The sequence below is a fragment of the Xiphophorus couchianus genome, chromosome 3 (genome assembly GCF_001444195.1).
Source record: "Xiphophorus couchianus chromosome 3, X_couchianus-1.0, whole genome shotgun sequence".
NCBI lineage: Eukaryota > Metazoa > Chordata > Actinopteri > Cyprinodontiformes > Poeciliidae > Xiphophorus > Xiphophorus couchianus.
Genome location: NC_040230.1, coordinates 6727369 through 6739280, shown reverse-complemented (window position 1 = coordinate 6739280; position 11912 = coordinate 6727369). Strand labels below are relative to the sequence as shown.

The 11912-nt window shown below is 36.4% G+C and overlaps 1 long non-coding RNA gene across 1 annotated transcript; it reads right to left on the bottom strand.

Annotated features, from left to right (window-relative positions):
* Positions 1-3967: 3967 nt before the first annotated feature.
* On the bottom strand, positions 3968-5019 carry LOC114141807 (uncharacterized). Its single transcript, XR_003594910.1, has 2 exons — positions 4904-5019; positions 3968-4139 (listed from the first exon to the last, which is right to left on the bottom strand). It is a non-coding gene; the product is annotated as an uncharacterized LOC114141807 (long non-coding RNA).
* Between the last annotated feature and the right edge of the window lie 6893 nt (positions 5020-11912).

Below are 11912 nucleotides of genomic sequence, written 5' to 3'. Positions count from 1 at the left end.
TGAATTAGACAATTAGACTTTCCAAATTCCAAGTTTTTTCTATAAAATTCTTGAGATTAATTAAAACATTTTTAAAAGGTTTTTAGCAGCAATTTCCTGCTTTGCTTTTATCTACAATGGCCCTAATGCACCTGTCTGTTGCCCAACAGGTGACAAAATGCTCGTAAATTTTACTATGTGGTTGTAACTGGGATTAACGCTCATAAAAACTTTCTCCTATTATTATTTTATTAGTTAGGCAGTCAGAGCTGCTTGTTATTCAGTCACAGTGGAGCAGATATGTCACGCTCTGGATCTATTGTTCTCTTTGTGAATGAGGAAATGCCATGAGCATCAAACAGAGGCTTGTTTTGATCACAGGAGCTGAAAATGTCACATCATTATGACTTGATATCTGTGACTACAGAGCAGCTGGAAGAGAATTCCTGTTTTTATATATTGGAGTCATAATGAGCCCTCTGTTGTTTTGCTTAAAGCTTCGTCAAGCCAGATTGTAACAACACAGTTTTTCATCATTACAAATTAATAAAACAAAACAGTCTCTGGTTCATGTATTTTTTAAAAATCCTCTCATGTTTTTAAATAATAAATGTTCTTGTTTTTACTTTCTATTTACTTCAAATTAAATTTTGTTACATTTTCTGCTTCAGTAATTTTAAGATTCTCTATTATTAATGGGCGCCTTTTTCTCTCTTTTCAGGGTTTCTTGTTTTTGTTTTGTTTTGTTTTGTTTTGTTTTTTGCGCCAGCATTCTTCTGGCTCGAGACAAGGAAGCCAGTATGTTCCCATTTCTAATCCTGCAAACAAAGCTCCGTTTGACTCGGCTGTTTTTCCAGCAAATCAACAGACTTTTCTCCAATCTCAGTAAATTTTACAGCTCTGGGCAGGCATCATAATTGTAGAGAAATGAGCAAATCACAATTCCTATTGCACTTTTATTGAATTATGTACGTATTTGTGGGGACAGAGGATGGAGGTGCTAACATTATTCTTTCACTTAGCAACAGAAATTATTTTGTTAATACTAACTGACCAAAAATAGAGAAGAATTCGTTTTATTTAATGTCAGACATAAGGAAATATCTGGTTTCACTTGTAACATATATAAATCTCACTTAGTGAGATTGGAGATTCAACAGAGTAAATTATTTTTGTGTTCATAATGTAAAAGAAAACAAGAGCTAAACGGACTTTATCAATAAATAAATGGATAAGAACTCTACGTTTGCCTGGTTGTTAGCTCTGTTGCCTCATAACAATTTATTCTCAGGTTTTTGGAGACTTTACACAAAATACAAGTTTAAATCAGCGACTCTACTAGATCCACTGCAAGTTTAGATAAGAATACTACGGTATTTTCCTGATGTTTATTGGGGGAAAGTTCCCCTTTCAGAGGTCACTGTCGTTGTCACAGCAAGGCACTAGACGGCGCTGTGATTTCAGAATGTCGTTGAAACGCGCATGCGCATTTACCCCTAGCTTCCACCTCATTTAGAAAACAGTAGCCCATCTAATATGAATGAATTGGTCATCTGTCCTTTGTCAGAAGCTGCGATCAACTGAACAGATAAAGTAACGCACACAGTACAACGCTATCCGCTTGTTTTTGTGCTCGTCCGCTCGCACATGCGTGGAATAAACCCTACGACCGTTCGTTCTGCGCATGTGCGAGGACATGAACCGTTTGCCACATAGTTTAAGGGAAGTAAGACTCACTTTCGTATCCGTGAATGTGTGATGATGAGGAAGAGATTTTAAGGCCTTTCTCCAGGTTACTTGTTGGTGCTTCAGAAAGTTTAGATGACGATTTGAAAAGTCGATGGACATTTTTAATGGCCAGCTTGGAGAAGCCCGGCAAACACCTAAGCTGTGTCCGAAATGAAGGTCTGCATCCTTGGAAGGATCGGTCTACGTAGACCGGGTCCTTCCAAGGCCGTGAATAAACTAAGACCGGAAGAGAAAACCAGTGGATTCGGACAGGCCTAGCCTTCACCAACTGCCCCCACCTGAGCGTAACTCATGTTGCCTAGCAACCGTGACAGCGTGAAGCAGAGAGCGGCGATGAAAAAAAAACAACGGAGCTGAAGTTTGTATTTTAGTCATGTATTACTCCTGATTTCTGTTTTATTCTTCATCTTTTATAGTAAATGCTGTTCCATAGTAAAAAAAAAAAAAGAAAATAAATCTGTTTGATTCTAAAATGTTCATACATGTATTGCACATTTGTACCAGGAATAAATATAAGCAAATTATGCATTTTCAAATATAATACTCTCTGAATCTCAGATAAGCCATAACAGTTAAATAAAACTAGTATGTTTGAAGGCTTAACTTTAATCCAACCGATTTGCTCAGGACTAAATGAAATACTTTAGTAAACCAAACATTTTACAACTAGATATTACCTGTCTGAACAATATCGGTGTTTAACTTCCACTCATTGGGGAAAGCCAGCGGGAGTTTTTATAACAATGTGCCGGGAGTCAGGTGTTCTCCTCCGGTATACCGAACCTGAAGCTCCCGGCCAGCTGGCAGCTGGCTCGGGGAGCTGGCTGTTAACGCAGCGGGAGCAGACATGTCGCAAAATGTCGGAGCAGGTTATGTTTTGGTGAACCGAGCAGACATTTGAGACTTACACACTTACATTGTCACCTAAAAACGTTGTACAAAATCACGTTGTGTCATTTAAAGTGTAATATAACAAAATAATTTGCCGCTCTTCACCGCCATTGTCTCTGCCTGAACGCCCGGTTGGGACCTGCAATGAATTGTGGGATATGGTGGGCCGTGAAGGATACACCGGACCCATCGGACGCCTGTGAAGGAGTCTTCAAATTCGGACAGGCCTTGTCGCCACGTTATGACGTAATCGGCCTACAAATTCGTCCTTGGAAGGATGCAGACCCTGAACTCGGACACAGCTCTAGTATAAGAAAATGCCATTTTCAGTGGACGGGTCGTGACCCAGCCGCTTATCCCCGAACCCGGAAGATGACGTGCAACGAGCCTATTGATTAATAATGCTAAAATCAGGTTAATGAAGGAATGTACTCCCATAATGTTATTAAAATTAGATGTACTGTATCATAAACATGGCATTATGATGAGAATAGACTACTATTAAATATGATGTTGTGAAATCTATAGGACATAAAGTACATTAAAATACTACTACAATGACATTTCCAGATAAAATAAGAAATGTACCAAAAACTGGAACGTTTAAAATAATTTATTAACCCCAGATGAGGAGATATTCAGTGTAGCCATGCTAATTTTTCAGTGTCTAACGATTCAATTAGATTTAGGAATTATTTTGATTCAGAAACCAGTTTTTCTATTCAAATGGTCTAGAGATGCTGACAAAAGGAAAAGACAGAATATTTTTAAAACAATAATATAAATAACCAGTATTACGTTAGCTTAGCTACCAGGCCTTTTCTTAAATAAAGTCGAATAATTATTGTGGTTGAGTGGATGTGTATGCAAAATAGGAGCAGCAAAAACGTACAACTTAAACTCATTTTAAACCAAATCATAATTCCCTGAACTATAAATTATGATTCTCAATTTTTTTCAGCACCTCTACTTCAGTTCCTTTTTTGGATTTAGTTCTATATTAAAATTACTGATTTTACTGGCTTACTTACCAAGATATTTTCCCTTTTACCATCAGTATTTTAAGGTTTTTGCTACAAAAAAATAAAAACTTGGCAGCTTTTATTTGTCATTATTTATATTCCTGAAACATGCAGAAGTTAAGGTCCACTTGATTCCACTAATAGCCTAATGATCTGACATTTTCCCCCATCATGACTCATTCTGGCCTAATCTCCATTCCAGCGCTCGCTTGGTTGAACTTCCAGCTGTCCGCAGCACTTTCCCTGCTGACATTGGAGGAATCACGCTCCGTCTCTGCTGATGGCACCTTTAAACAGCAGAACAGAGCTGCCCCACATCCCACTTACAGATATTTGTAATCCTTTCTCCAGCAGCTTTAACTGGAACTGAAATGGTGGCCAGAGAGCGGCAGGTGACTCGTTGTGTATTGCTTTTGGCTTGTTGAGGAGGGGTTTGGTGGGAAAAACACCCTTCATCTTGATGGAAAGCCAACTCTCATGCATCAGGAAGAGTGTTGGCTAGATGTGCAACAAACAAAGAGTAGATGAATGTGGTTGGGGTTCATGGAAAAGTTCACCGGTTTAAAGATGCACTGTCTGAGTTATGTTGTCGGGGTGGATTACAGTCTCTCCGACATGCTGACCTGCTTTACTCTGTGATGTTTTATTTTTCTAAATGGATTGAAGCAATGTTGGATTTCAGATGTCAGACTTAATCAGTGTATTTATGGTGAGTCTGCAGGCATGCACTGTAGATTTTGTGTATCTGACACACCCCTGGTAAAATGTCAGATTTCTTTTCCTGCCTCCTTGAAAAAAGGAGGCGAGGAGAAATGGAGCCTTTCTGCTCTTGAGGTTTTTTTTTAAAGGTATCATATTACAACAAACGTAAAAGGGTTTCACTGAGAATCTATGTAATAGATCTCCACAAAGTTGTGGATTTTTCAAATTCAAAACAAAAATGCTAATAAAAATGCTAGGTAGTATACTATGTTCAATATGCAAAACCGCTAAAATGAGCTAAAATGGTAAATGATGGCATGTAGGCTATCAATAGCATGTTAACCATGCAGTGTGAAAAAAATCTATGTAACAACTAAAATTAGCTAAGAAGCTAAATCTAGCTCAAATACTAATAGTAGCATGTAGGCTATCAATAGCATGTTGACCTACATGTTCCAAGTGTGAAAAAAATCCATGTAAACGCTGAAAAAAGCTAAAAAGCTAAAGCTAGCTTAGATACTATTTATAGCATGTCGGCTTCTACTTGCATGTTTACTTACCATAACATTTCCAAAAGTAAATTAAATGTTGTTTTGTAAGTCATCTATTAAAGAGTTCAGAATCGGAATCAGTCTGTTGCAGCTCTGCCGGTCATTTTAGCGTAACGGGCGCTAAGCTGCCGTTTGTCTTCATGTTGCCATGGCAACCCCGAAGTTGGCTAGCCGTCTGCAGCGTTGTATTTTAAGGTACGTCAGATATTTGCGTCATGTTCTTAGTATTGATGTGGGTTTATCTGAGTGAAAATACCTTTTTTGAGGTATAGCAGCGAACTGGAAGCGAACCAGAGCGGATAGAGATGGACATTCAGCATGGACTGGTTCTTAACTGGCGAACACAGTAATGTTGTTAGTAAATGTAAAGTTATGTTGTTTATTAGGCTTTCTATATACTTTGTGTATACTGTTTGCTGAAGCTCATAGCTTAAGATTTATTGTTGTATTTTTTAAAACCAATTTACACAACAATCACGTTTTTGATATCGTCTAATCTGGAAAGGTGCAAAGGTTATGAATTGATTTCGAAGGCAGCATAATTATAATATTACACAATATCTTATAGAAATGTAAGTATTTTAGGGAAACCTTGAAAAATATGTTAACTATTACTTTAGTTTCAGCCTCTAGTTCACATCTGCCATCAATTACAAATAATCCGATTCATAATTTTAATGTCATTTGCTCATTTCCATTAAGCTTTGAGATTATGAAGGATCAATTGGAACTGATTGGGCAAATGTACTGGTCAGTGGAAGGGAAATACATCCACAATTTAAAAAAATATACATATACCACAGCATAGTGAAGGCAGCCATCAAGCAGAAGAGGAAACGGGATGAGAGGGACATTATGGAAACTGGACATTTCTCCAAAACTGTAGAAAAGTCCAGATGGAAACTGGTTTGAGAGGCTGCCAATGGGCTGACAGCAACAAGAAGGAGCTGCAGAAATGTCTGGAAAGTACTTTTAGTGTGCTACATGCAGATCTATCTCTGTATGTCTGAACCGAGGAGTAATGCTGGAGAGAAAATATCCAAAACTGAAAATCTGCGAATAAACTAAACCTCTGCGTCACAATTTCAAATGTGTTTGACACAAAACATAAAGGAGACAATATCTACAGAAAAACATGGTGGTGGCAGCACCATGCTCTGGGATTAATGTTTATTTACTTTTTATCATTTTAGGTGGATGATCAAGTTCAGATTTGACAGTTTTGACTTAAACTTTTCAGTCGTCTACCAGGAAGCTGAAGATAAACGAGACTCCTATTGAAAAATGTCAAAAAATATTAACTTACGAATGTCAAAAACTGCTGTTTTATTTTCATGTTCAAACATATTATGCGTTTTTCAGTTAAATAGCGCAATATTTACATACGTCAAGTTAAAGGTGAGAACATATTTGAATCAATGTATCATTTCATTTTTAATGCCTCAAAATTTACTATTTTAGAATTTTGTTTGTAGTAAATGTCCTTTTTCAATTAAATTCAGTTTGCTTTTAATGCCAATTCACAATAAATGTTATCTTGAGGCACTTTACAAATAATAAAAAAATCATTTTAATAACATAGATTTCAATTAATCCCAGTAATGAAACAGTACATTAACCTCAGTTAATTATCCAAATTAGATCAAGAAGTTCTTTATCTAAATTAACCCAGCAGATTGGACTTTTATATACCTATTAAAGCATTGATACATTTGCCACTATTTAATTCAGGAGAAAAAACAAATCACACTGGGTTTGAGTAACAACAGGCTGGACTTTCTCCTGTTTCCCTCCTGTATTAAAGAATGTTTTAATCCTCAAACAAACAGAAATGTCTAAAACTGGGAGTAAATAAGCTCATGTTCTACAGGAAAACTAAAAATGAACACAGTGGTAATTCTCACTGGGTGACAAATTACCATAAACACACACACATGCACACACACACACCCCACACACACTGGCTTATTTAGACTCAACACAGCTCTGCTACTGAAAACACTTAGGACTCAAAATGTGTAATTATTCACAGCTGAAAATAGAGCGAGTTCACTCTGGTAATGTTTGCTTAAAACCGCAGAGCAAATGCTAAATTATGTATTTGGGTCTGACTGGCTGCAGTAAACAGAACCTCAGTCAGATTTATTAAGATCGGGCGTGAACAGAAAACATCTGAACATCCAGTTCAAACCTTATAAATATATATAAAAAACTCAGTTGGTTCAATAAAGACATCTGTATTTTCATAGTTAATTCATTTATTTACTAACTTACAGTTATGTTTAAGGCATATTAAAGTGTAAAATGTTTTAATTGACACTAATACACAGAATTTTATCTGATAATTACTAAAACAGTCTGTATAAAAAGTCATGGGTTAAGGTTATAAAAATGATAAAATAATTGTAAATTATATTAAAATATCACAAGTTAATGAGAAATTTAGCAGGACTTTGTTTAGTTGCAGCAGTTTAATCAGAAAATCCACAGAACATAAAAAGGAGTAATATTTAGTCTCCAGCTTTTTTTTGTTTGCATGTTTTGCTTTTATTTTATTTTATTTTATTTTGTAGTTGTCGTTTCTAAAAACACATTTTATGCTATTATTGTGTTTCGGTTTTGTTTTGCTTTTATTAATTATGTAAAGTTTGTGTTTAATGCTCTGTTTCAGACGTATACATGTAAACGTGTAAATCTGAAGAAGAAAAAAAGTTTAAATTATTCTGACATTTAGCAAATAGAAATAATTTGGTAAACTTAACCTACATAAAACCGGAAGCATTTAATCTGGATTAATGCCACACGTTAAAAAAATCTTTTAAATAAGTCTCTTTTTTTAAATACAAAATATGAAAATATTTGGATAATTAACTGGATAAGAAATAACTGTGAAGGACTTTAGGGAGCATAGCTCAGGTTTTCAAAAGGCCGTCTACGTTCCCAGATCCAGCACGTTTTGGACTCATAAAATGATCAAACAGAGAAACTTTTCCTCTACTTAGTGAAATCTCTCACTGTTTTCCTTTTCAGTAAATCCATTCAGGCTTTAAATTACAATGTCATTTAACCCTGTAAAGCCCACACCATGAAATAACTGACAGAAAATTCCAATTCTTTGAAACTGGAGCCTTTATTGGTCCCTCTGAACAAACAAAAAATTTTTTTTTCAAATATCATTTTCCATATATGAGTTTCATTTTGTATCATATTTGATACATCGGGTCACGATGCTCAAAGATTATTTTTTCTTGAACAAACAAAAACATAATAAAACACAAATAACTCAGATAAATTGTTAATTCCAAACATAAAAAGTGCTACAACAATGCAGCAATAACAAATCCACCAATGGAACTGGCAGGGTGGCAGTCTCGAGAACATAACATTTCAATTATTTTCTAGACATATTGTGGCTCACAACCTTTTTATTTTGCATTATGATAGTTTCTGTCCTTGTTCAGACAAAGATGCACTCTGCATTTCTCACAGAACACATGGGCAAAGTGGCCCACACAGTGCTTGCATCTCTGTCGGGTTTCCCATGTTCGGAAATGATTGAGGCCATCCTTTCTCACATCAGGGGGCAACTCAGTGGTTTTCCTCCTCCTAGGAGGGGTTGGCGTTGCTTCCGGAGAGGACAAAGGTCTGCCACACTTTTTGACCTTTCGTGCACTTGTGAGGGCAGTGGCAACAGAGGCCTGAAACCTTCGCAGGAGCAGGTGTGATGCAGTTTCTCCAGGTTTCTTCTGTAGCAGATCCATGCATTGATTACTGCCACTGTGATGGTGTGCCACCAAATGTAGATGTACCATCTTCGGGATCTGAAGCTGAACTTGTACAGTGCAGAAAGCATATCAAGAAGGTCAATGCCTCCCTTGAACCTGTTGTAAGTGTCAACAATGGCCGGTCTGGGAACCATTATGTGGGTTTTGGCTTTTCAATCCCAACGCTTCACACTGCCCAGTGGTTCAACATCAACAAAAGAAGAGAGCAGGTTCACAGCTTTGTTGTCATACCATCTCACAATGATGTTGTTTTCCTGGTTTACTCTGAAATCCAGTGACCCTCTGCCGTTTTTCTTCAGTTCTTTCTCATCCATCAGTTGGCAATTCTTCACCCTGTTCATTCGGTCTGTGCCTATGTAGTAGATTCCTCTTTGTTTCAAGTGCTCTACCAATGGAACTGACGTAAAGAAATTGTCAGCAAAAACTTTGTGATTCTTTCCTGCTGGAAGGGTTGAGGTCATTTTCAGGACAACATCTCCTGTAGCACCAACATCAGATTTCTCTTGGTCAAGATTTCCTCCCCTTTGGCACACATCAAAGTCATATAGATAGCCACTTTGCCCACCACGTCCCCACATCTTGAACCCCCACTTGTGAGGTTTTCCTGGCATGTAGCACCGTAGATGTGATTTTCCTTTGAAAGGCACCATGATTTCGTCAACAGCGTGACATTCTTCAGGTGGTCATCATCGCCGCTATCTGGGTGTTCCTCAAGCCTTGCAGGAGTCCATTCCTCATCCTCATCCTCCCCTAGCTGCTCAGTGTCACTTGAATTCCCATCCATAATCATATTCAGAATATCTTCAACAGTGTATGTCTTTGCCATCTAAAAAAAACACACAGGCACAAAAAACAGAGTGTTTATTTTATCTTTCAATTGGTCAGTTTTCAATGAAAATAAGCAAAAGGTGCAAGTTGCATATCTATTTTTAAGCTATAAATGTACCAAATTATGAACATGCAAACATATCATTAGTTTATATGAAAAAAGACTGTACATTGCTTGAAATACATGCAAAATACATGAAGTACAATAAAAGACAATTGACTGATTTTTCGAGTTAACTGACCCACTGTATCAAATTTGATACATCACTTTTCAACACGGTTTTACAAAGAAATTATGATAAAATACTAAGTAATTTTACATTGCATCAACTCAGTAAGTGTTCTTATTGATAGTTCACCCCAAAACAAAATTTTTTTTCTTACCTTAACCTTCTAAAATTGGCAAAGTTTTCCTGCTGAAAACGCATGTGTCCCAGTCCTTTGCCATGGCAGTCTTGTAGTATCAGTGGAAAGGCCTCTGGTGAGAAAGTTACTACCCCCTGTTGGATTATCAGTGCACTACATGTGTCTAATTGTATACATCGGGTTTTTTAGGGAAAAAAATGTAACACTGCTCATTTGGAGGTCTCAAAAACTCATGTATCACATATGATACGTTTGGCGTTATAGGGTTAAAAACACATCATGTTTCCACTGAAGCTAAAAATCATCAAATCCTGATTATCTCTGGCTTTATCATCGTTTCTGTGGGTTTTAATGTTTTTGGAGTTCACAGATAAACCGATGAGAAATAATTAAATGACTGAAAACCAATTGATAGAAAATAAAATTAAAATTGAGTTTGAAAAAAATAAAAAATTACTTGCCTCTAGAGATTTATTAAATTTTTTAAATAAAGTAATCGCTTTAATAGAATCTTTATGATGCTATAAAATAGACTGAACAATCTCAAAAACCAAAATATGATTCCTTTACCCAAAGAAATCCAAAAACAGATAAGAAACACAATCATTGTTATTGATCAGAAATGTCACAAACGGAGAACAGATGGCCGTCAGTTCATGACCCAAAAGAGAAGAGCGCTTTGGTTATTCAGCTAAACAATAATCCATAAACATATATGTAAATTCAGTTCACAATCCAGATTTTTATTGGAGTGGCCTAGTCAAAGTTTGCATCTAGAATTTTGTAGCATGGTATCAAAAACGTCATGCTCAAATTTCTCCCCATTTCCAGTTATAACATGCAGGTTTATGGAACAAACGTGTTTTAGGTTCCTGTTAGAAATTTAATAATCATTTACAAACTGATTTTATATTCATTCAGGGTTTTTATCCATTATTAAAATCAGTTTGCTGATTTGAAACACTGAAGTGTTTTCATTAGGCCATTATCTATTATTAAAACCCGCAAAAGTAAATCATCATCATCACACAAAAATGAGGAAAAAATAAAGAAACAACCAAAAGCAGATTTATATATATATAGATATATCTATATATAAAGCTGCTGATTTTCCCCGTACTGATAATGATTAAAGGGACACAATCAATAACAAATTAGGATTCTTTTATTTGAAATTGTTCATCTTTTACACGACATTTAACACAACAAGCTTTTGTGGTCCCTCTGGCCAGAACACTGCAAAAACAAAATCTAACCAAGTATTTTTGTTCCAGTTTCCACTGCAAACGTCTTAATACAATTGAAATAAAACAAAACAAATTCACAAGGAACTCCTCAAGAAAATATAGAAGCTTGTTTTAAGTCAATAATTCCTTAAAGGGCCAGTATCATGAAAAAGAAAATACTTTTTTGAGCTTTACATCATGTTATAATGTCATTCCCTCATCAAAAACTGGAGTTGCTTTGATTCTTTCATACATGTTTGAGAATCTTTTAATCTCCATGGCAACCATTCAGCTGTTCAAAACACTAGGGTGGACCTAGCTCCGCCTTCGAGGCGCCACTCCTCCTCTGAGCTGCAGTTCCCAAGCTACCGCCTCACAGAGCAGCCGTCTCCTGCTCCTTCAGACTAGTCAGCAGCAATTAGCAAACACCTGGTGTAACAGCTCACCTGCTGAGCTCATTATAGAAGCTACTTTTCACTGAAGCGCTGGTAAAAACGTTGTTAAAGGGTTAATAGAGCAGCCATGTTATGATGACTTCCTGAAGGCAGAGCTTCTGAAAGAGCAGGAGCTCTTAAAGAGACAGAGGTGTCAAATTACAAAGTCAAACTTCCTTTAAGCCATATTTGATATAGCATTTTTATAACACCTGAAGCTAACATACTTGCTTGATTGTGCTATAAAATGGCACCATGTAACTGGAAAACACACAATACCGATGAAAAAGTTCTAGATTATTTCACTTATGAGAAAAAAAGTTTAAGTGAAATAAGCTGTATTAAGAAATTATTTCCTAAAACAAGCTCTCATATTCTG